At 46.7% G+C, this 22024-nt stretch overlaps 4 non-coding genes across 4 annotated transcripts; 3 read left to right on the forward strand and 1 right to left on the reverse strand.

Moving 5' to 3' along the window:
- The first annotated feature begins 5474 nt into the window (after positions 1-5474).
- Positions 5475-5557, forward strand: TRNAL-CAG (transfer RNA leucine (anticodon CAG)). Its single transcript has one exon. It is a non-coding gene; the product is annotated as a tRNA-Leu (tRNA).
- A 2695-nt stretch (positions 5558-8252) lies between these two features.
- On the reverse strand, positions 8253-8326 carry TRNAT-AGU (transfer RNA threonine (anticodon AGU)). Its single transcript has one exon. It is a non-coding gene; the product is annotated as a tRNA-Thr (tRNA).
- Positions 8327-11439: 3113 nt separating this feature from the next.
- TRNAR-ACG (transfer RNA arginine (anticodon ACG)) lies at positions 11440-11512 on the forward strand. The gene has a single exon. It is a non-coding gene; the product is annotated as a tRNA-Arg (tRNA).
- A 615-nt stretch (positions 11513-12127) lies between these two features.
- On the forward strand, positions 12128-12200 carry TRNAV-CAC (transfer RNA valine (anticodon CAC)). Its single transcript has one exon. It is a non-coding gene; the product is annotated as a tRNA-Val (tRNA).
- Positions 12201-22024: the final 9824 nt, after the last annotated feature.

The following is a 22024-nucleotide window of genomic DNA, read 5'->3' on the forward strand; positions in this document are numbered from 1 at the left end:
GGCTGTTGGGTTGTAATTCTGGCTTCCTAGCATATTGCTGTTTTAAGCTTTTAGTCCTTTCAAGAAGCTGCTAAATACTGTTCTCTGTCTACCACGGCATTAACTGCCCCCATCAGCCCACAGCTCCTGACTGGGCATCTCTGACCCCAGCCTGGCCTCTGGGCTGCTCTCCCCTGTCCCACTGGCTCCCCAGCATCTCCACGGGATAACTAATAAGCACCTCCAGTTTAACAGGTCCAAGGTATGACTCTTGGATTCCTTCTGGCAAACTTGCTCGTTGCTTCGTCTTCCCCATCTGTGTCAATGGCTCTAGCATTCACCCTATTTCTTGGGCCAAAAACATAGGAGTCAGCCTTACTCCATCCTCGTACCTCGTTTCCCACCTCCAGTCCATCGGTAAGTCCTGCCAACCCTGCCTTTAAAACATAACCTGGATGTGATATCCTCTCTCCTCCTTCACTACTAGCTCCCTGGTCTAAGCCATGGAATTTTGAAATACCACCTGGGACAACTCTGGCCCCATCATCCATTCTCCTCACTGACCAGAATATTGTTTTTGAGGACAAGCAGATTATGTCCCTAAAAGCCACCAAGGACTTCCGGGGCAGTCAGGATAAAACTCAGGCTTGCTAAGAGAGGCCCCACTCCACCTGGCCTTGGCTCCCTCTGCTGTCTGCCTCTTTCCATTCCCCTCTTACTGTCCTCGGGTCACAGAGGACTTTTGTTGCTCCTTTGAGCCTTCGCCTTGTTGATCCATCTCTCTGTCCCCCTGGACATCTGTAGGTCTCACCTCTTGTTTCCTTCAGGTCTGTGCTCAGATGCCTTCCCTAGTACCCTCTGTGAAACAGCAACTATCTCTGCTCCACCACTCATCCCTCACTTGCTCTTTTCATCTTCAACTCACTTATCACTACTTGACATAAGGGGCTTATTTGTTTTCTTTATTGTCTGTCTTTGTCATAGAAGTAAACATGCCTGAGAACTGGGATTTTGTGTTGCTTGCAAGCAAAGAAGAGTGTCTAGCATGTATTAGTTGCTTGGTAAATATTAACTGAGAGAGAGATTAAGGGATAAGAGTGCTCCAAGAGCAAGCGGAACTGCTAGCACAGGTGTGGTGGACCCACCTCACAGAGATGGCACTGAGAGTTTTCCAGATGTTAGATGTCAGGGTGAGACAATTGGGACGCAGAGACCAGCAATGGAAGGCAAGGATTTATGGAGAAAATCCAGCAGGAAGGGACTGAGGATGAAACTCCAGCCCGCCCCGGCAGAGGCAGTCATGAATTGATCCGGTACTTCTCTAGGCGGGAACATGCTTAGTCAGTGGGAGAGGGTTCGGGCTTAGGTAAGACCCCTGGGCTCTGTAGGGATGGCTGGGGGGGTGGGCTAGGGCAGTGAATTCTAGGGGTGCAGGAGGGGTGGGTGGTGTGCTGTGGCTTCTTTGTCTATTCTTGTGAGGAAATGAAGTGTATCTGGACAAGAAGCCTGGGACAGGCGCTGTTCTAGGTCACGGAAGAGGTTTCTTCTGAGCAACCGCTTGGTGGCCCTTTCACCACGGGGCAGGCTTAATAAAAAACTTGCAGCTTCTGCAGGTTGTGGCTCTTATGGGGGCTAGGGATGGGACCTAGTCCTGGCAGACACACGTGGTGACGGCCCAAACCCTGCCCAGCAGCAGGGCCTATCATTGCTCAGTCTCTTGGTGGACAGGTCAGTCTCTTAGGGGACAGGTCAGATGGTCGGATCTAGCAAATAAAGTATGTCCACACTTGGATCATACTTATCTTAAAAAATCATCACTGTTTATCTGGAATTCTAACTTAGGCGGACATCGTGTATTTTGTCGCAGTGTTATTTTATTTTATTTTATTTTTATTTATTTATTTATTTCTCTTTCAGTGTTATTTTAGAGGCCTGAGCCCTTTCACCATCACTGGAAGGAACAGTCACCTCAGGCCATTTTTGTTGGCCCAGTCCGCCCTTCCTCTTCTTTTCTTTCAGCTAATTCTCTTCAAGTTTGTGTTCTACAATTTCGTTTCCTAGCTCTTGATTCTTTATGCCACTGCGGTGGGTGGTGACAGGAACGGCCCCCTGGGCCCACCTTGTGGCGTCTCCCCCTCTGCTGACCCTGGCTTTGGCCTCGTGAGGGGCGTGGGCCAGTGGGACAAGCGGTGCGGGCAGGGCGAGCAGAGCGCGGTAAGGGCTGGCCCTCTGACCTTGCCCTCGGGCACTCCGTCCCAGCTGCGGTGAGCCCCGTGACGCCTCCCAGGGGGGTCAGCCTCCCCAGTCACCCCAGCCCCAGCCAGGAAGACCACCATAAAAACCACAGATCTGGGGAAACACCAAACGGTGGTTTTAGGCCACGGAGTTTTGGGGTGGTTTGCCTTGCAGCAATAGACAACAGTGTTGGGGAAGTATAATTAAAAACAAAGTCTCCTGCCAGGGCTGAAAAACTCCCCGCAAAGGTAAGAGAAGGAAAACAGTTTTATTATTGAATAAGCATTAAACCAGAAGGGGAGGCATATCACAGACGATGCACTGAAGAAATGACAATGACAGAAAGGAATGTTACCCTTTTACGTTGCCAAGCAAATGTTCTCAAGAGAAATGGTAACTAGGCCTCAAGTCAGAGCACCCTTCTTCATATATCATATATAGTTCATGCAAATTCACCTGGTAATTTGGATAGCCATCTGTGGTTGTTAATTGCCTTTATCCAAAGAAAAAATAAATTTCTCGTATCGTTAGGAAAAAGAGGTAGGTTTGCAATTTGGAGCCGAGCGCCAGCTGAAGTTAGGCTCCTAGCCCCCCAGGAGACTGGTAGATAGGGCCCCAGCCTCCTGGACTGACTACCCTCTGAAGAGATGACTTCCAAGTCCTGGAGGAAGCATTCCTGAGTTTTAAAATTGGCAAGAGTTTTGTGTGATTTATGTATCTTTAAAAAAAAAAAAGAATTAAAAAAAAAAATGGCTAGAGGACAATTTGCCTTTAAAAAGATTTATATGCATTTTGAAGAGGCAGAGAAAGGACTTATAAGTTTTCTACAGTAAATGCCTTAAGAAAAAATGTTTGGAGGGAGGAGAGGGTTGTCTCTTCCCTTTTTCTCAAAGGGAGAATGAATCCTAATTTATTACATATTTATTTATACCTTTCTTAAACTTATATTTGACAACAAAACTTATATTTGATTACAACAATCACTTAATTATTTTTGCTAATGTGTCTTACATAATCTTTATCTTATCCATTTATTTTTGCCTTTTGTGCTTTTAATCCTTTGTAAAAATATATTTTTTTAAATGTGGGTCTTTTTCACCCTTCTCTTCTTAAAAGAGCAACCCTGTATTTCACTGGGGAACTGAGCTAGCACTTGTTTTGAGGTCTAGGAGCTCCAGTTAAAAGAACCACTTTATCAGAAGGCTCCTGCTTCCACCCATTTTATTCCCCATTCCCCAGGCTCATTGCCCCACCAGGGTGTAAACCCAATAAGGATCATGGAGCATCAGCCTGTTTTGTTCACTGGTGCATCACCAGCGCCTTGAACACTGCCTGGGACAGAGCAGACACAACACACATTTGGGGAATGCTGGGTGTATGAGTTGCCCCTCTTTTCTCCTGCCAAGGCCAGTGCCCACGACAATCACTTGAAAAGAGCAGAGGTGACTGCCCTGGCGAAGCCTGGATCACTGCTGCCCAGATGGTAGAGAGGCAGTGTGCCTGCATTTTCCCAGGAAGATGGCCAGCTCTTCAGGGCCACCACATCACTTTGGACAGAGGGAGAATCCTGCCCTGAGACCCCTGCAGACTTCCTAAACTCTGCTCTGGGACTTCAGGCTCTGGGACTGTTCTCTTTCCTGGGTTCTTAAGCTCCACTATTTATTTACCCCTATTCTCCAGAGCCTCAGCGGAGGGCTTGAGGAACCCTGCCTCAGCTAGAAAGCCAGGCCATTGGTTACAAAAAATAGTTAATAGCAGTAACTAGAATTTATTGGGAACCAGGCACAGAGGTAAGAACTTGATCTGTATTATCCCATTTATCTGAATAATTACTGTAATTATTCTCATTTTACAGATGAAGTAGCTGAGATCCAGAGAGATTAAATAATTTGGTCAAGGTCACACAGTTAGTGGCAGGTCATACCTGGATCTTTGAAAACCAAACTCATGCTTTTAACCACATTAATTCCTTATTCAAATATTCATATCCCTTCGCGTGTAGCTCAAACTCCTGATGATCTCTACCCCCTCTCTCTTATCACTGTTTGGTACATCTATTGATAGAAAATCAACTTCATGAAGGAAGAGGAAAAAGTTCTGACCTCTTGGTCAATGCATCTTCTCATGAAGCTGCTTTTTCCTCGTCCTCTGGAGATTTTCACTTTCTTTGCCTGGTATGTTTTAAAATCTCCTCAAGGGAGAAGAACCACTGCTCTAGAGAATTATCCCCATAATTTCACAGTCTACCTCCTGCTAGTGTAAGGCAATTTCTTTCTGTTAAGAATCAGAGCTGTGCCTTAAGCCAGTGGCCCTCGCACTTGAGCGCGGAGCAGAGTCACGTGGGGGACTTATTAACCACAGATCGCCGGAATCTACCCCGAAGTAGGGCTGGGGCCGAGAATTTGCCTTTTTAACTGGCTCCTGCGAAAGGGGGTGCTGGCGCTGCAGGTGCGGGGTTCACACTTGGAGAAGTAAACCTCGTGTGTCATCCGCTGAACTCGTCTGAACCTGGAGGGCGCCGCCTAGAGAGCAGTTTCTCAGGTCCACGGAGGCAGAATGGCTTGCCTAAGTTCGCGCAGGCAGTCAGGCGACCAGGTCCAGCTCCGGGGGAAGCCAGAAGGCAGCTCCCTGCCTTCGGATGAATGACATTCCTGCCGCACGGTCCAGCCTGCTCGCCCTCGGGAACAGAACGGGAAGCGGGTCACCGCTGACCTTTCTTGGGCGTTGAGAAGCTCCCGCCCAGGGCGGCCGTGCAGCAACCGCTCGCCTTTTCGGCCTTTGAAACTTGACCTTGGGCTGTAACAGCCACACAGCAGAGCGAGCAGATCCTGGGTCAGCTCCGCTCGGGAGCTGGCGGGTGTCGCGCTGCGCAAACCCTGCCCGAGCGCCGCAGGGGAAAGGCCTGGAGGGGAGGGTGGCGGCCAGACCTTGGGGAGAAGGCTTGGGTACAAGTGGGACGACTTAGTCCCGGCGTGGCCCTTTCCAGCACCCAGCGGGGAGCGGCGAGGGCACGCCTGCTCTGCGGGGTCCCCTGCCCTCCTCGGAGCCCGCACTCGCCTCCCCGCGGCAGCCCCGGAGTCCGCGGAGGACTCGTCCCTCGGCGGACACCTGGGTGCTGGAGCGCGCTTCCCCTGCGGGGAGTGTTCGCCTAGGGGTGGTTTCATTTTTAATAGAGGAATTTGCAAGTCTTAAGGGAAGAAGGAATGAAATGCGCTTTATAGACACGGAAATAAGTCCCAAAGAGCTCGTTCACCTATCGGGTCAGGATGGCCGAGCGGTCTAAGGCGCTGCGTTCAGGTCGCAGTCTCCCCTGGAGGCGTGGGTTCGAATCCCACTCCTGACACGTCTATTTTGCTTTTTGCTAGAGGGATCGTCAATGCCGGTAAGTTTTCCTGCATATCCACGGGGGAGGGTAGCAATGGAAAAAAAATTAATAAATTACCCGAGCTTTACAAGGAAAGCATTTTGTCCCCGAAAGATAGTTCAAAAATTATGTAGTGATTTTAATCTCATCTCCATTCTCTGGCTCTGTTTCTCCATCTCGTTGTCTTTTTCTGTCTCCTTCAAATACAAAGTTGAGTCGTTACTCTTCTGTTCTTTGCTCTTTCTTATCACATATGTCCATAGTTTAATTTCTTCGTATACTCCTTTTGTTTTCGTAAGCACGTATTATTTGTATGCCTTCTTTTTAAATTTACATAAATGGCTCCACTATGTAGCTCATTCTACGTTTTTTTTTTTTCGTTTGGCTCCACGTTGGGAGCCTTGTCTATACTGTTAACGTGCACATTTAGTCCAAATGCTTTTAGTCGCTGCACCTGTCAGCAGAGAGCATCCCCACCGTCCCCAGTTGCCCTCCAGAGATTACGCCCAGATTGGGTCCAATGCTTTGCCACTACAGATTACAGCTCCCAACAATGAACATCCCATCATGAAGCAGTTAGAATTTTCTTTGAGACACAGCAGAAGCAGAAATTGCTGGTCGTGGGGGTGTGCCAAAATAATAATTTTGCTGTTCAGAAAAGGAGACCCAAGAAGAGTGATTCAGTCACAGAGAAGGAGCTTATGTTAAGTGACATCTCCAGAAATATCCCTTAAATTTGAGTTTCCTGATGTCTGATCAGCTCATCTTGAACATCAGTAGCAACAGTTAGAAACCTTAATACACCATGTTCTTATTTTAAGCACATAACTTAAATGTTGAATTTTATTCTTACATAATTTCCTGAAAAGCCCCGATTAATCAAAAACCTCAAGTGACCAGAATTTTCCTCTTAACCATTCTTTTTTCAAAAAGAAATTAAATTTTTTAAAAAAGAAATTAAATCTAACACCAGTTTACAAAGGCAGAAAATTGAATGAATCTATCTTATAATCATTGATGTTCGAAATTGTTGTTTTCCCCTTTTCCCCCAAGTTCTTCAAAATTCATATAAAGATTATACATGCACTGAAAGAAAAGTGAACTGGTATGACTTAGAAAGATTGTCATCAACAAAGATAGAAATAAACAAGATTTCTCCTTATTACTGTTAGACACTTATTCATTACATTTCTGCTTACCCCAACAATTTGATTAAACATGATTTCAAATCCCTCACTTGGGCCCTGGTGACATATAAGAAAGGAAGAAATGAGGGGGCGGCGTAGCTCAGTGGCTGAGCGACTGCTTTGCATGTATGAGGTCCTGGGTTCCCTGGTACCTCCTTAAAAATAAAAATAAAAAAAGGAAAACAAAGAAAGGAAGAAATGGCAAATAGGCATGACTCCTAGGGATATAGAAGAACTTAGAGGAGGTGCAGCAGGTTGATCCAATGCAATTCCGGTTGCCTGGGCTCACCCCTGCACTCTGCCACTTATAAACTGGAGTACCTTCCAGGCAAGTGACTTTGTATCCCTGGGCACTGGTGCCCTCCTCTTTAAAACAAAGGAAAGAAGCATCCCTGACCTCACAGGGAGGCTATGAGGATTGCATGACTTAGTCTACATAAAGCACTTAGAAGAGTGCTTTGCAAGTAATAAACATCTGATACATGGTATTGTTTATTATAATTGAGCATTTGCTCTTTGCCATGCCCTGTGCTGGACCTTGGAGACAGCAGTGAGCAGAACTGGTGCAGCCCCTGCCGCCGAGGAGTACACAGACTGACAGCAAAAACAGATATGAATCAAGTCAATGCGTGCAGCAATCCAGGATGCAATGGGAAACAGTTCCTTCCAGCTCCACTTCCCCATAGGAACATTTAGCAGCCCATCTTGAGGTCCTGTTTAATCCGCCGTTTGTAAATTCAAATGCCACCTGCGCTGCCTTAATAGCACATGAGCTTTTTAAAAGAAAGCATGAAACGTTAACATTTATCAACTGTGGAAGTCAAGTCCATCTGATTTCTTCGTGTATTCTTCATCCCCACAGATGACGAGGATGCCTAAGGCTTCTGGACAAAGAGAAGTTTCAGGGTCTGCACTCTCCCCTGCGCTTTTCTGAACCCGTCGCCCCCTTTCCCGTCTCTAGGCCTTTACTCACGCTGTTCCTTTGCCTGGAGCATCTCTTCCACCTATTTCCCGGCTGATTCTCTCTTGCCTGGGTGAATTCTAACATCTCCTTCCTGGCTCAGGTGGATGTCCGTTCTTCCCTGAAGCCTTCGCCTCCCCTCCACCCTGTCTGAGGTGAGTGTCCCAGGAGCAGTTCGTCCCACTCTACCGTGGTGGACACTGAGTTGTTGGCCTCACCCAGCCCACCTGCCTCACCCCTGTGTCGTGATGCTGTTGCTTGCAGTTTAGATCGGGTGGCTTTGCCCTCTGTTCCTGATTCTTTCTGTACTCTATGAAGACGTTACATGTGGAATAAAAATATAAGGAAACCAGGAAATACAGACGAGGGAAAGAAAACCTAATTACTCTTCGTCTCTTAGGCAATCACAACCTTTGTTTTATCCAGCCTCAGATCTGTGTAAAACACTAAGGTGAAAGCTCACGGGGAAAAGTAACCCAGATGACAGAGAGCCCATCCCCTTAATCGAAGGCAGGAAAACCACAAAAGGCCCCGCTGGGATTCGAACCCAGGATCTCCTGTTTACTAGACAGGCGCTTTAACCAGCTAAGCCACGGAGCCGGCACGCCCGCCGCTTCCCGAATGTGCAAGGAAAAGGAATGGTCTTTTGTCTCGCGCTTTACTCTCTCCTTGCTGAAGTTGGGGTACAGCCCAGACGTCTCCCCACATTCTAAAGATGAACCCGACTTCGCCCTGAAAGTCCTGGAAACCGCGCAGCTGTAGGAAAACTGAGCACCCTTCCACGAGGGAAGGGAGAGTGGAGACGCGAGGGCGAGCCTGAACGCCCGGGTCGTGCAAGGGGAAGGCCAAGGGCAAGAGTTCAGCGAGGACCTCTATCCTCCCCGCTGGCGAGGAACGACAGGGCGGCGGAGATGCAGAAGAGGCCACGCTTACCCCAGACCCCTCCCGCGGGTGACCCCAGCACCAAGAACGGACCCCTGCAGGAGGCAAGCTACATGTTGTTTAGTTCACTGTTGTAAATTAAAATCCCCGTCATTCCTTATCACGTTTCTTTCAGTAACATTTACTCCAAGGGCCTGCTTCTTGATTAAAATGTTAACTGAACGGGAATTCCATAGTTGGCCTTTAAAATGCAAGACTGCATAATTAGTAACCCATCTTGGAAAGAGACAAAGGAGAGGTCCTTTCCCCTCTGAAATTGAGAGGTTTCTTGTGATAAAACTTGTCCGAACGATCTGGTTTGATTAGGTGTCAAATTGAGAGCATTTACAAGAATTTCTATCTTTTCATGGGGGACTGTGTGAGTATTTCTAGCTGTCCCCAATTTATTCTGTTATTTGTTAAAATACCTCTATCCTTGGAAATATAATTTGAACAAAGGGGATTAATGAAACTCCTAAGAGTTTAAAATAATTTTGAAATCAGCATTTCAAAATTTCTAAACTGTATCAATATTTGAAGGATTTCTCTGTTACACTATAAGGTAGCCATTGGGACCGACTTCTGCCTACATACCTGTTGGGTGGGAATTAAAAGCCCATGACTCTGCTAGATTTCTTATTTTTGTAAAAAGATTGAAAGCCAATGAACTTAACACTCAGTTGAGATGCAATGAAGTAAGCACCTATTTCTCCAATATGATGAGACCAGACCTTCATATTATTAGTGTGCTTGACGCCAATATACCCCTCAATAGCAGAGCCACAAGCAGTGTGGTGTTGACCAAATGACAGCAGTCCCCGTGGAATTTGGATTGACTTTTCCTCTAACCGGCAGTTGACAAAGTTTACACAGAAATTCTAGGAAATCAAAGGAGTTTTTTCTACATACCTAGAGACAAGTCCTGGGGAAAAAAATCAAGGCTGTGAGCAACCATTTCCAGAAACCTAAGTGTGTGAACCCTGTCTTCTAGCAGCTTCCAGTGTGACCAGGAAGGGCCACAGAAAGGCCCCTCAGATTGGCTCTGCTCCACACAGCTGCAATTGGAGTAGTTACAGATCACTGTATCATAGACTGCTGACAATACAGCAAAGAAGTGAGCAAGTAGCAGACAGTCTAGTTTTCAATTTGTCTGGGAGAGAATCTGGAAGACCAGTGCATGGAGAAAGACAAAGAGGAGAGTCAAAGGTCAAAGAAAAGCCTGGAAGTTGGGACTGGAGAAGATGGATGCCAACAAAAAAGGAAGATCCAGTAGAAAGTTCTCCAACAAAGTGAAAGCATGCCTCAGCTCTTGTCTGGCTGTGAAGATGACTGAGAAGTTTGAGGCAGCAAAGAGGTCTTCAAACTTTGCAAGACAAAGGAAGGTCGTTGCCTTGCATGGAGAAGAGCCCAGCGGCAGTGAGGACTGAGCCTCAGAGCCGCTGCTCTGGAGCTGGTTCTGGAGGTACCAGTTCTTCCAGGCAGGCCCTGGTAACTGGCCCCGCCTCCTAGGCTTGCAGTGGGGTTAAAAGCAAATCAGGAGGTACCCCAATTTGCATTATTTCCCAAAATTCAGGCACAGTCGTTCATGGTTCCAAATTTCTTTTCAGAACAGAAATCTCCTTTTGCTTCTAATAGGAAGGGGATGGTCCATGAACTTGGATGGAAAACGAATGTTGATTTTGACTAACCTGTTAGTGAATATTTACATTTCCTTCTGTTAGGAATGTAGGCAACAAACCACAGTGCTATTTCAGAAGCTGTGACTTTACTGCTGTTGGAAACGACATCAAATTACAGTGGTTGCAGATTTCTTTAAGTATCATTTATGCCCATTATTGTTTTGAAATAACAGAATTTATTAGAACCCCTTCTGGATCTTGTTATGTAATGCATTATTAAGGAAGTCCAAATATTACTATATCACAATTTAAAAATATTTTGAAAACGCTTTAATAAAATCGGCTTCCTTTTCAAATCTTAAGCATTTATCTTTTTTCTTTACATTCGAAATATTATTCTGAAACAGTCCACATTTACCAAACTTCCCTAGGTGTCCATAGTTCAAAACCTGGTGAGAAAACCCTGTTCTATAGTCTAGGAAGGAGTCCACGATGGAGTCTACCTAAATGTTCATGCAGAAAGAGCAGGAACACGTATACATTTCTTACGAGCTGTTGCAACCTTGTGAATGAAGTATTTCTAATCTGAATATGAAATTGATATCCTCAATATCAAGCAGTTTTACTCCTGTCTAGTTGCAATCAACTGATTTAGAACATTCACCAGACATGGGGATAATTAGTCCTCAGAAATACAGACGCTTAAACAATCAATCACACACACTTGAGACATTCCTGAGAAAGCAAACAAGTGAGTATTCATGCACGTGATCGAGGATGCTCCTTCTAAAGGTGTCAGGTTCTGAGAGGTAGCTCCGCACTTCGGGCGGAGAGGGGGTTTAGGAAATGTTCTAGGGTTTTTTTGTTTTTTGTAACAACACAGGGAGGGGCAAGAAAGAAAGTCACATCATGTCACCCTCCAACCGCTTCCCCTGCATTTCTCTCTCGTTCACCACCTTCCTTCACTGCTGGGCTTTCCTATCCTCTTTCCCAGCTTCATTTTTCCTCCAAGGGCATATCGCCGTGACGTTTCTTCTTCGGTGCTTTTTAAGCGGTCTCTGCCACGGTCAAGTAATCAGCGCCCAGGCCGCGGGGAGACGCAGCTTGCGCAGAGCGGGCGCCGCCGCCGTCTGTCTGTCGAGGACAGCCCCGCCACGACGACGCCTACCTGCAGGGCCAGTGGCGCAATGGATAACGCGTCTGACTACGGATCAGAAGATTCCAGGTTCGACTCCTGGCTGGCTCGGTATGTGCAGCGATAATTTTCTTTTTTTCCCCCAACACTACCTGAGTTCAGTGGAGCAAGAAAATCCGTGTACCGGTCCTGTTTACCTGGACTGCCGTCGCGTTTGACCACAGCTGGGGTCACCTCTCCAATGCGGGGCAAACCCCGCGGCCGACCACACGGTGGCGCTGCCCAAAGGGCAGCCAGAGAAACGCGCGCTGCAGCCTGGCCTGTCCATTTTGGCAGAAGTAGGAGACTGAAGTAGCTTAGTGAGCAGAGGCGAACATATTTAGGCTTGAAATTCAGGCTGAGCGATAGCAACGAGGGGACACTCCGAAAGAGTAAAATCTCTTTAGTGTCTTCTCCCCATCCCTCCCCCAATCTAGTCATTTGCAGAATAATTTACTATGGATTTGGCTTTAGATCTGAGCGCAGCAGGGGCTTGCTCTGCTTCTCATTGGTACAAAACAGCCATCTCTGCTTTCAGGGGCTGGCCCAGAGACGCATGCGCACATTGCCATATCCCCCATTTACAGGGGTACCAAAGAATACAACCCCAACTTACCCGCGAAGAAACGGAGAAGGGATGGTGACATACTAAGAGAATAGCCTTGTGAAGCATCTTGTCCCCGTCGCGTTTCCGTAGTGTAGTGGTTATCACGTTCGCCTCACACGCGAAAGGTCCCCGGTTCGAAACCGGGCGGAAACACATTTTTGCTCACGGCGCTAATTGTAATACATATTTTTCTTTTCACCTAGCCATACTTCCCCCTTTTTCCCTGTCTTGCCAAACCCCCGGCCCTGGTGGCTGAGGCGGCCCCCGTGGGCGCGGAGTCCTGCCGCCTGGGAGGCGGCCGCACGTCTCGCGAGGGGAGCCGGGCTGCCGGCTCGGTCGCGGGCTGCGGGCCGTGCAGCCCCGGAAGCGCACCCTCGCCCGCGCGCGCCTTCCTGTCGCCGGCCCCTCCGCCGTCCCCAGTCCGCGCCCGCCCCTGCCCGGGCCAAGGGCACCCGCGCGACCCGGGCGCAGCTGGAGCCCCGCGGCCCTGGGGTAAGTGCCCGCGTGGGGCGCGCACGCGGGGGGGTGGGCGCGCCGCCTGCGGCCGTCGGGGCCTCCCGCGCCGCCCCGGGCCTCCGGCGGTCTGGCTCTGGCCGTGCCCGGGGACCTCGGGTCCTGGGCGCTGGGGTCAACAGGCCCCTCGGGGCCTGCAGGGCGAGGGGCCGAGGAGGGGCGGGCGAGGCCGCGACCCGCAGGGCTGTGGGCGCGCGCGGCGTGGGCCGACGCCACCCGGCCTTCCCGCCTTCCTGGCCTCGTCCGCACCCAGTCTCACGCTTTCAATCGTGCGCGCTCCCCATCTCGAGAAAAAAGGGCCCCAAAGTGAGGGGCCCGACTAACTGTGGGTTCTGCAGCGTGCCTTGCAGCCTGAGCCACGTCCCCCGCAGCCCCTGTTGAGAGCCTCGCCCGTGGCCCGCGTCCAGGCGCACTGGATCCATCCGACGGTCTTGTGGGAAAGGGGTCTTGGTAGTCCACCCGAGGGCCTGAGGCACATCCTTGGGATTTCTTAGATATCTTATCAGCATAACTTTGTTATCATTACTATTTCTGTGGCCCTTCAGATCACATGGCTGCAGGTTCTGGAATCACTGACCTGAACGTGATGTTTTTATGACCTTTAGGAAAGAATGCAATCCTGACCTAATGAACGTGCTTTTTTCTTCTTTTTTTTAAACAGGCTGCTGTATAGGTATTCTCTTCTCCACCCCTTTCACCCCTCCGTTTTCATACCTTCTTGGAAAGGCCCCAGCTTTTATCATCTCACTAGTTCCCTTGTTGGCAGGAAAATAAACTTGGGCCTGTGCTCAGTAGCAGTTTGTCTAAGGCATTTTCATTTGGACCCCTCTCCATACCACCTAGAAATAAAAGCGAGGTAATGTGCCCTGAAACGGGGTGAAGGTCCCAGGGGGCTGGGAGGTGACAAGGATTTCATCTGCCTCTTTCTCTGATGCCAGTAGGCCAACAGGTGGCAGATGCGTGGCAGTGTGTTTGGCAGCCTGAGGTTCACTGCTTTCCAAACCAGGTGCCCTCCGGCAGCGTGCAGCAGCAGCCATACCTGTTCAGACACTGCCCTCACCTTCCCCTGCCACTCCTTCCTCCCCCATCTCTTGCACTGAACCCCGAATGGAAGCTCAGGCTGCCCCGGTGTCTGTACTGCTTCCTTTGGAAAGTGGAGAACAAATAGACCCTTGAAGAGTGGCTGACACCATGTGGCTTCCTGCTGCTCGAGCACACTGCAACCTGAAGATGATCTTTTTATGCTATCTAATTTTTTTATTACATCCTTAATTCTCTCCTTCCTAAACTTGGTGTTAGTAACCTTCGTGCAGGTCTGCCCTTCAACCCCAGGACACTATCTCACCAGAAGTAAGAGACAGAGATGAAGAGGGTGGCCCTCCAACTCTGGGTTGGGACTGAAACTAGAGCCCAAGTGAGAAGTACTGCCCAGAAACCCAGCTCAGTAACAGCCAAGGGAGTAAGAGGATGCTGCTGAAAGTGCCCTGCTCCTGTTTGCTGGGAATGGGCCTGGGTGGGGCTGTAAATATTCAGTGAGGTGGGGTTTGCTCTATGGATTCCTGAGACAGACTCACTATGAAAGAGACAAAACCAGGGAAAAAAGGTTTTTAGAGATGAGCCAGACCTCAGAATTACTCCAAGATGTGTCCCAGGTTGCTAAGGTCTATGCACTAATCTCTTTCTATCTCTGAAGACAGTGTATTATGTACATTACTGAAACGGAATCCTCAAAAGTTCATCTCACAGAAGATTTCAACACTCCTACATTTTTTCGTCTTACTCAGCATAGGAATATTTCTACTGCAGAAGAAAAATACTGTTTGCTCTTTATTTCACTATTAATCTTTTTTTAAAAGCTATTTCTGCCAGTTTAAACTTTCCTGGTCTTTTTCTAATGAAAAATTGCAGGTATTGATACTTAACAAAAGTATTCTAAGAAAGGATAAAGTGGGTGTTAGCTTTCATCAGCAGCTGGTGAAGGAGAGACTTTCTCCATTATAAAACAAGCAATATGGTTAAATGAGGAGTTACAAGACTTTCAGTCCAGTTTTGCATGGTGGGAAGATGTGTGATTTAAAACTTCCACTAACTTCTCTGTTAATATAATTTTGTACTTGGAAGTGCTGTTTTTACAAAGAGGAATTGTTAAGTTCCTAAAACTTTAAAATTGTTGCCATACCTTGGGAAAATAACCTCAGTTTCTGTCTTGATAATTTCTTTTCCTGGTGATACCTTTGAAATTCATATCTCTGGATCCTGAAAAGTTATAAAAATTTACTTGTAAGATTTATATGCCAGTTAATTATTATTTTCCTTTTCGTCCACATGCATGATGGGATATTTGTAATCCTATGACTTTTCTATGTTTTGTTATTCAGCAAATAATTTAACACCATTGTGTGGTCAGAGCTCTCCTTCTTCCCTAATCCTCCTTGGACTTCGTGGAAATGACCCTTTATCCCTTTGGCCCTTTTTCATTTGTAAGGTCTCTGGAGAGTCAGCTGGTCTCCTTTTCAACCTTTTAAATAAAGGTGAGTGTCAAGGAACTAATCCATTTTTGTATACTCAGATACATCAGCAGCCAGTGGTCTGCTGTCCTTGAGTTTATCTTAACTATCAACCACTATTTCGTGATCTGGCCCTTCTTTTTGGGAAGGACTGCAAGGAATCTGTCTTGAGGAAGACTGAGCCCAGGACACAGACTGTGTAAGCATTCCCACACCAGGAGATGAACTGAGAAGCAACTTTAGACTGAGGTGGAGGAAAATGGTATAGCGCATCCAGTCTTTAGGGAAGTATGTCCTAGGACAAAAACTCATCCTTCGCTTTCTCTCTCATTTTCTGGCAATAGAAAGGCCTCTAAGAATATATGCAAAATATTTAGGGTGACCATATCATTTATTGTCCAACTGGGACATTTTTGAGAGTAAAAGGGAACACTGGTAATGATTATGCTGGAGCAATAGCATAAACTAAGCCACCCCAATATTAGACCATGTGGTTTTAATGCCATAAAACATCTCTCAACATTGGTTCCTTTGTTGTAAGAACTGCACCCTTTCTCACCATTCTTTTCTAGGCAAACCATTACCACACCCAACATTGACTCATGTGAACTCTGGCATCCTTCTCAATTATTTTCTTTAAAAACTATTTCCCCCCTTATTGCATCTGAATTTGAATTTTTTTAAAAATCTTTTTTCCTCTTAAGAATTGTTGAAACATTTATTTAGTGGTACATTTGGAAGAAAGGAAAAGTAGGTGTAAATTCATATAATGCCCAGGGGAAGATGTCTTCAAAAGACAGCGGGTGGGTCTGCTGAATGCGTAGGCTTGTTGTGTGCCTCAGTGGTTGCAGGAAAACCTGTACCATCATTACTTTCTGGCCGTTCAGTAATTTAATCTCCTTGAAAAGGGGACAGAGATAGAGCACAGCGAAGGAAGAAAAGGGTCTGGCTTATTTCACATTAGCTTTTCAGTGAGGAGCTGTTTAACCTAGAACAAAACTGTTTTTCCTCTTGATTTTAATTCCTCTTGCCAGAGTGCCTTACAAGGCACCAAGGCAAATAATGGCTGATTCTCAAGACACACTTGCACTTTGTTCCTTCCCTCTTCTTTATACTGAATCTCATCTCTTCCTCTCTTCTACAAGAATAAGGAGAATTGCAATATTTCCAGAAGTTCTAAGCATGAGGAAAAAATGGGGAGAAAAATTATGATGTTATAGCACCATTTAGGGAACCCAGGGAGTCTAGGAACATAAAAATGCATCAAATCTAGGTTTGCTCAGATATGTCCATATTCGCCCAGTATATCTTGTTGGTAAGGTTTAGCAAAACACAAAATAAAATACTGGAGCATTTTCGAGAAAAGATTATTTTCTTAAAATATGAAAATATGGAGTGGGGACAGTGCACAGGCTTACAAAATTTCCTAGGAAATGTTTTCAAGGGTGGGGCAGAAGGTACAAGTAAATAGTCTTGGCCAAAAGCTTTAAAGAAGCTACACAGCATGCAAGAATGCTGACCATTGGCCCAGGTCCTGATGAAACGCAAATCACGTTCTGTTTCTGTCTACGTGGCCCTCAGGCTGCTCTGGAATATCCAGTATTCTTTTTGCCCCCCTCCCCCCTCCTCTTTTTTTTTTTTTTTTAACACATCAGCCATAAATTCAGATACCTCTCTTTTTAAAGTAGTTTTTATTAAATCTTGAGCATTCAGAAATTTTTTCTGTGGACGATAGAATCATGACATAACACCATGCCCCGCCCCACCCCAGTTCAAGGAAGAGAACACGTCACCCCCTTATGTCTGGACTAACCCCCTTACCCTCCCCAGCCAGCTTCTTTTCCCAGCGACTTCAGAGATGACCATTGTCCTGATTTTTATATTTATCCCTTGTCTGTCTTTAATTTTACTACAAGTTTGTAGCCTAGACATATCATTTGGTTTTAAATATATAAATGGAGAAGTATTTATTCTTCTCCAGCTTGCTTGCTTTGCTCAACATGAAGGTCTTGAGATTTGCCCAAGCTTTTGCATGTAGCTGTAATCTCTCTGTTTCTGCTGCTCAACAGTATTCCCTTTATTTTAGTGTACCAGGGATGCGATGACACCTACCACTGGCTGGGTGGGCCTCAGTTTTGGAGGCTAGAAGTCCAAAACCAAGGTGTTGGCTGGCCATGCTGTCCCCAAAGTCCGTAGCATTCTGATGATGGCGTCCCAGCAGTCCTCTGTCTCATGACCATCTAGCTCCTTGTGTTTCCTTCTCTGCTTCTAATTCCATCTCCAATTCCCTTTGCTCAGTCATATGATCGGGGCCCACCCTCACTCATTTTGGCCACCTTGACCGACAGCATCTTCAGAAGTCCTAGATGCAAACAGGTTCAACCCCACAGGACCCCAGACTAGGACTTGAGCAGGCCATTTCTGGGGGATGTGATTCAGTCCTCAATACCCTCACTTATAGATAGTACCACAATTTATTTGTTATGTGGACTGTTAGTCTACTATTGAAGGTCATTTAGGTGGTTTCCAGTTTTTTGAAATTACAGTGTTACTATAAAATTTTTATAAGGGGCTCCTGTGCTCACCTCCAAGATTTTCCTAGAAGTAAAATTGCTTTAGATAACACAGTTTTCCAAAGCAAATATACGAAGTTCTACACCCCACACACACACATACACCCCAGCAGTACATGCCTGTTTGGATTGTTCCACATCTGCTAAGCCCTTGATACTGTCAGACCACTTAGCTTTCACCAATTTAGTGGGGGTGAAATGTTCTCTCCTGTGCTTTTAATATGCATTTCCCCTATTACTATTGAGGTTGAACATGTTTTCATGTGCTTATTCACCATTCACGCTGCGTCTAAGAAATGCTTGTTAACATTTTGCCCATCCTTTTCTCATGGATCTGTAGGAGTTTTTTATATATTTGTGTTCTGACCCTTTGACAGTTGTGTTACAAATATCTTTGCCCAGTCTGAAGCTTATCTTTTTACCTATTTTATGGTACCTTTTTGATAACCACCAGTTAATTGTAATATAGTCAAATTTGAATTTTAATGTACTTAAGTTTGTCGGTCTTTCCCTTTATGATTTAAACTTTTTTTGTCTTAATGAAATCTTCTGCAGAGCAGTGTGAGGGAGCTAGAAGCAAAGCCACCGTCAAGCACCGTTGCCACCATGCCCAAGAGAAAGGCCAAAGGAGATGCTAAAGGGGACAAAGCAAAGGGGAGGGATGAGCCCCAGAGGAGGTCCGCACGGCTGTCTGCGAGGCCAGCCCCTCCAAAACCGGAGCCCAGGCCTAAGACGGCCGCGGCCAGGAAGGGAGAGAAGCTGCCCAGAGGGAGAAAGGGAGACGCAGGTGCCGGCAAGGAGGGGAGCAGCCCTGCCAAAACCAGAGATGCCTCCACAGCGCAGGCACAGGAAGCGGAAGGCCCTGGAGATGCCAAGTGAAGAGTGCGTTTCGACAGCTCTGCCCTGCGAGTGACTCTGCCGTTTGAAATACTTTTTTTTTTTTTTAAACAAAGTTATAAAAATGTAGACATTTGGTTTACCTTTTTGTCCTGGTGGAGATTATGTTGTTAGAATGCTTCATTGTTGTCTTTTGTAGAAAGGTCAAATACCGCTAATAGAATGTGTCAAAAAAGACTGACTGAAATTGGGAAAATTGGATTTTCCATCCTGGATTTTGAAGACTGTTTTTGGTTTCCAGGAGGAATTCCCTGATATTTTGGCACAGAAGCCTTGTCGTGTGGGGAAGCAAAACTTCATGTCCTCTTCTTCCCCGATGCTCTCAGCAGAGACTTGAAATGAGTGTTGATGGGGCCCTGGCACCCCCAAAGCAACTGCATGAGGTCACAGTACTCAGGCAGGACAGACTTTCTGGTGATGACATCAAGATGGTGTCATTCAGAAGAGCCAAGAATCCTGCTTTTCGTTTGCTGATGGCCACATTGAGAATCCTGCTTTTTAGTTCATTTCTTCCACGTTACAGTTGGCCCTGAAGAGCTCTTAAACTACGTGCACCATGGGAAATGTCCACTCCAGTTCAAAAATTTTCCTGGTCAAAGCAACAAAAGAACACTTTGTTAAATCTCACAGTGACTTTTTTGGGAAGGGAGTGTGGAAGTTGTAAAGAGTTACTGACTGTTGCCTGTGCCCTGCTGGAAGGAACATGACTTTGTCTGAAAAGTCTCCTGGAGAACTGGATACAGGTTGACTGGAGAGGGAGGTGGAATCATTTCCTACCAGATGGCCTAAGGAGAGTCTCCGGTACTGCCTTGGAAAAGCTTTGTAGTTTTGCTTTTCACATTTGTCCTTAGTGTGTCCTCAACAGATTTTTGTGAAAATTGTGAGGTAGAAATCCTACTTAATACTGTTTCTCATATGGAAAGTGATGTATCAGAGCCATTTCCTGCAAAGTTCCTCCTTGCCCCACTGGTCGGCAATGCTGACTCATGCTTCTGTGTGGGGGTGGTTGTGGGTGGGGTGGGTGTGTGGTGTGCTCTGTCTGATGCCCCTACCACTCTGGCTAACCTTGTGCCAGTATTAAACTCTCCCGATTGCTAGAACTTTAGAAAAAAAGTCTTCATATCTCAGAGGGTGAATGCCACTTCCACCCCCAACATCACCACCCCATTTTAATTCCTCAAGAGTATCTTGACTCTTTGTCACCATTTGTTCTTTCATGCAATTTCTAGAATGATTGACAAGTTCTACATTAAACAAGCAAAAACAAAAACAAAAAATCCTGTTGAGATTTTGATTGCTGTATAGATTAAGTTGGGAAGCCAGGTCATCCTTACAATATTGAGTCTTCCAATCTGTGAACATCCATTTATTTAGGCCCTTTAAATGTCTTTCAATAAAGTTTTCTAATTTTCTCCATAAATACCTTCTATTGTTAATAATTCCCTAAAGACTTTATACTTTTTAATGCAATTTTATATGGTTAAGTTTTAGCTATGACATTCTCTGTTTTATGCTGTTGCTTTTTGTATGCATCAAACTTGCTAAACTCATTAATTCTGTCTGTATTTATTTTGGGTTTTCTTTATAGACAACCATATCGTCTGTGTATATAAGCAGTTCTGTTTCTTTGCAGTCACATCCTGTATTCCTTTTCCTAATGGTAACCCTTGTCCGGGTGCTGAGGGTACAGCAGCGAACAAAGGAAAGTTCCATTTTCCTCGACGCCTGTGTTCTAGCTAGCAGGAGGGTAGAAAATAAACAAATACCCACGTTTACGCACAGGGGGCCTGAGGTAAAGAAGTGTGAGAAGGTGCTGCTTAGGTGGGAGGGCTAGAAGACTCCTTAATGAAGCAAGGGCACGAAAGGTGTGGATTCCGAGGGGGAAGCATTCCCGCAGAGGGACCAGCAAGTGAAGGCGATGCGGCGGAAGGGTGCGCGCCGAGCCAGGACGGGCCGCTGCGGCTGGGCCCCCCAGCGGGGCCTCAGCCCGGAGCGCGGGGGCGCGGGAGCCGAGCCCCAACCGCCTCCGCCCGGCCCCTGCGGCTCACCCCCGAAGGCAGAGCGAGCCTTCGAAGGCCGACCACGCCACTCCCACGGCGCGCCTCTCCCGTGGCTTCCAGCTCGTGAGAGCCAGGGTCACGGAACGGCCCTCCGCGGCCGCCAAGACCCGCGCCGCGGGCGCACCGCGCGGGCCCGCCTGGGGCGCTCCTGGGCCAACGCGGCCGCGCAGCCCCGGAGCGCGGCGCCGTCCCCGGGGCGGGGGAGCCCGGGGCTCCCTGCACCCTCCCGAGTTCTCCCGCAGGCCTGGCTCTGGCCTGGGGACCCCGGCTTTTAGCAGTCTTGGGTGGAATCCCGGCGGGGGCAATGCCCGCAGGGCATTAAATTCAACGCCCTAGGGGGAGCCCTTCTTGGAATGACGTTTATTAGCCTTAAGAAAAAACCCGTAGAATTAGAAAGAAAACCAACCCGCGGACAAAACAGTTACCAAATGATAAGAAGGAATTTGCGGGATAGTGTGGTGTGTGCTCTTCTGTTAATGAATTAAGACCCATTTCATAAAGACTGTAATTCCAAAATGGTTAAGTGTGAGACATGTAACAACTGTAATGTGAGAAGAAAATTAGCTGTTCTTTCTTGGTGTCAAAGCCACAGGTACTGCTTTTCTGACTGGTTTGGTGCCTGCATTCACAAGTGAAGGAAATGCTAAATTTCAGTTAAAGGTTGGAGATTTTAATGATGTAAAAAAATTTCCCCATCCAAGTTCTCCAGTCTTAAGTGTTCCAACTTAAGAAATGTTATAGATTAGCGATATTGACCAGATTCAGACTTTGAATATAGTTCCAATTGAGAGCTTTATTAGCTGCGTGGGGACTGTCTCATCCTACGCAGGGGACAGAGCAGCCCCGAGTCTCAGGGAAGAGGGGTTTTATAGCCTTTTAGAAGGGGGAGGAGGTTACTAGCAAGCAAGCAGGCACAGAAGCGGAACACTGCGGTTAGCTGATGATGGCGTATCTGTTTTTTTTCCTAAACGCCCCTTGTTATTTATTGCCACTTTTTTTGTGGGCAGTCCTGAGTTATTTACTGGCACTCTCCTTGGAGGCTGCCTTAAGGCATTTATCTATCTGAAGGTGCCTGCAATTTTCACCTCCCAATGTAGTTCCCAATGTGGCCTTACCCTTACAGAAACACTGCAAAATTGCTTCACAGTGTCTTTTACGTCGCAAGAGCTCTGTAAATGTAGGTATTAGTAATTTTATTATTACTCTAGTTCCTGCTCAAATTTCTTTTAGGTGAACAGGATGAAGTTAATCATAGGAGATTGGGAGCGAATCATCAGAGAGTTAAAGAATTCAAGACTAGTCCCAGGTGGAGTGTCAGAGAACTCTGCCTTCTACATGGAATATAATTTCAAGACAGCTAGAGAGAGAAACACCCATATACCCCTTCTGCGGAGTCCTGCTTGCTTCGTTCAATACTTGTTTCTCAC

This window comes from Dasypus novemcinctus, chromosome 22 (genome assembly GCF_030445035.2).
Source record: "Dasypus novemcinctus isolate mDasNov1 chromosome 22, mDasNov1.1.hap2, whole genome shotgun sequence".
Lineage (NCBI taxonomy): Eukaryota > Metazoa > Chordata > Mammalia > Cingulata > Dasypodidae > Dasypus > Dasypus novemcinctus.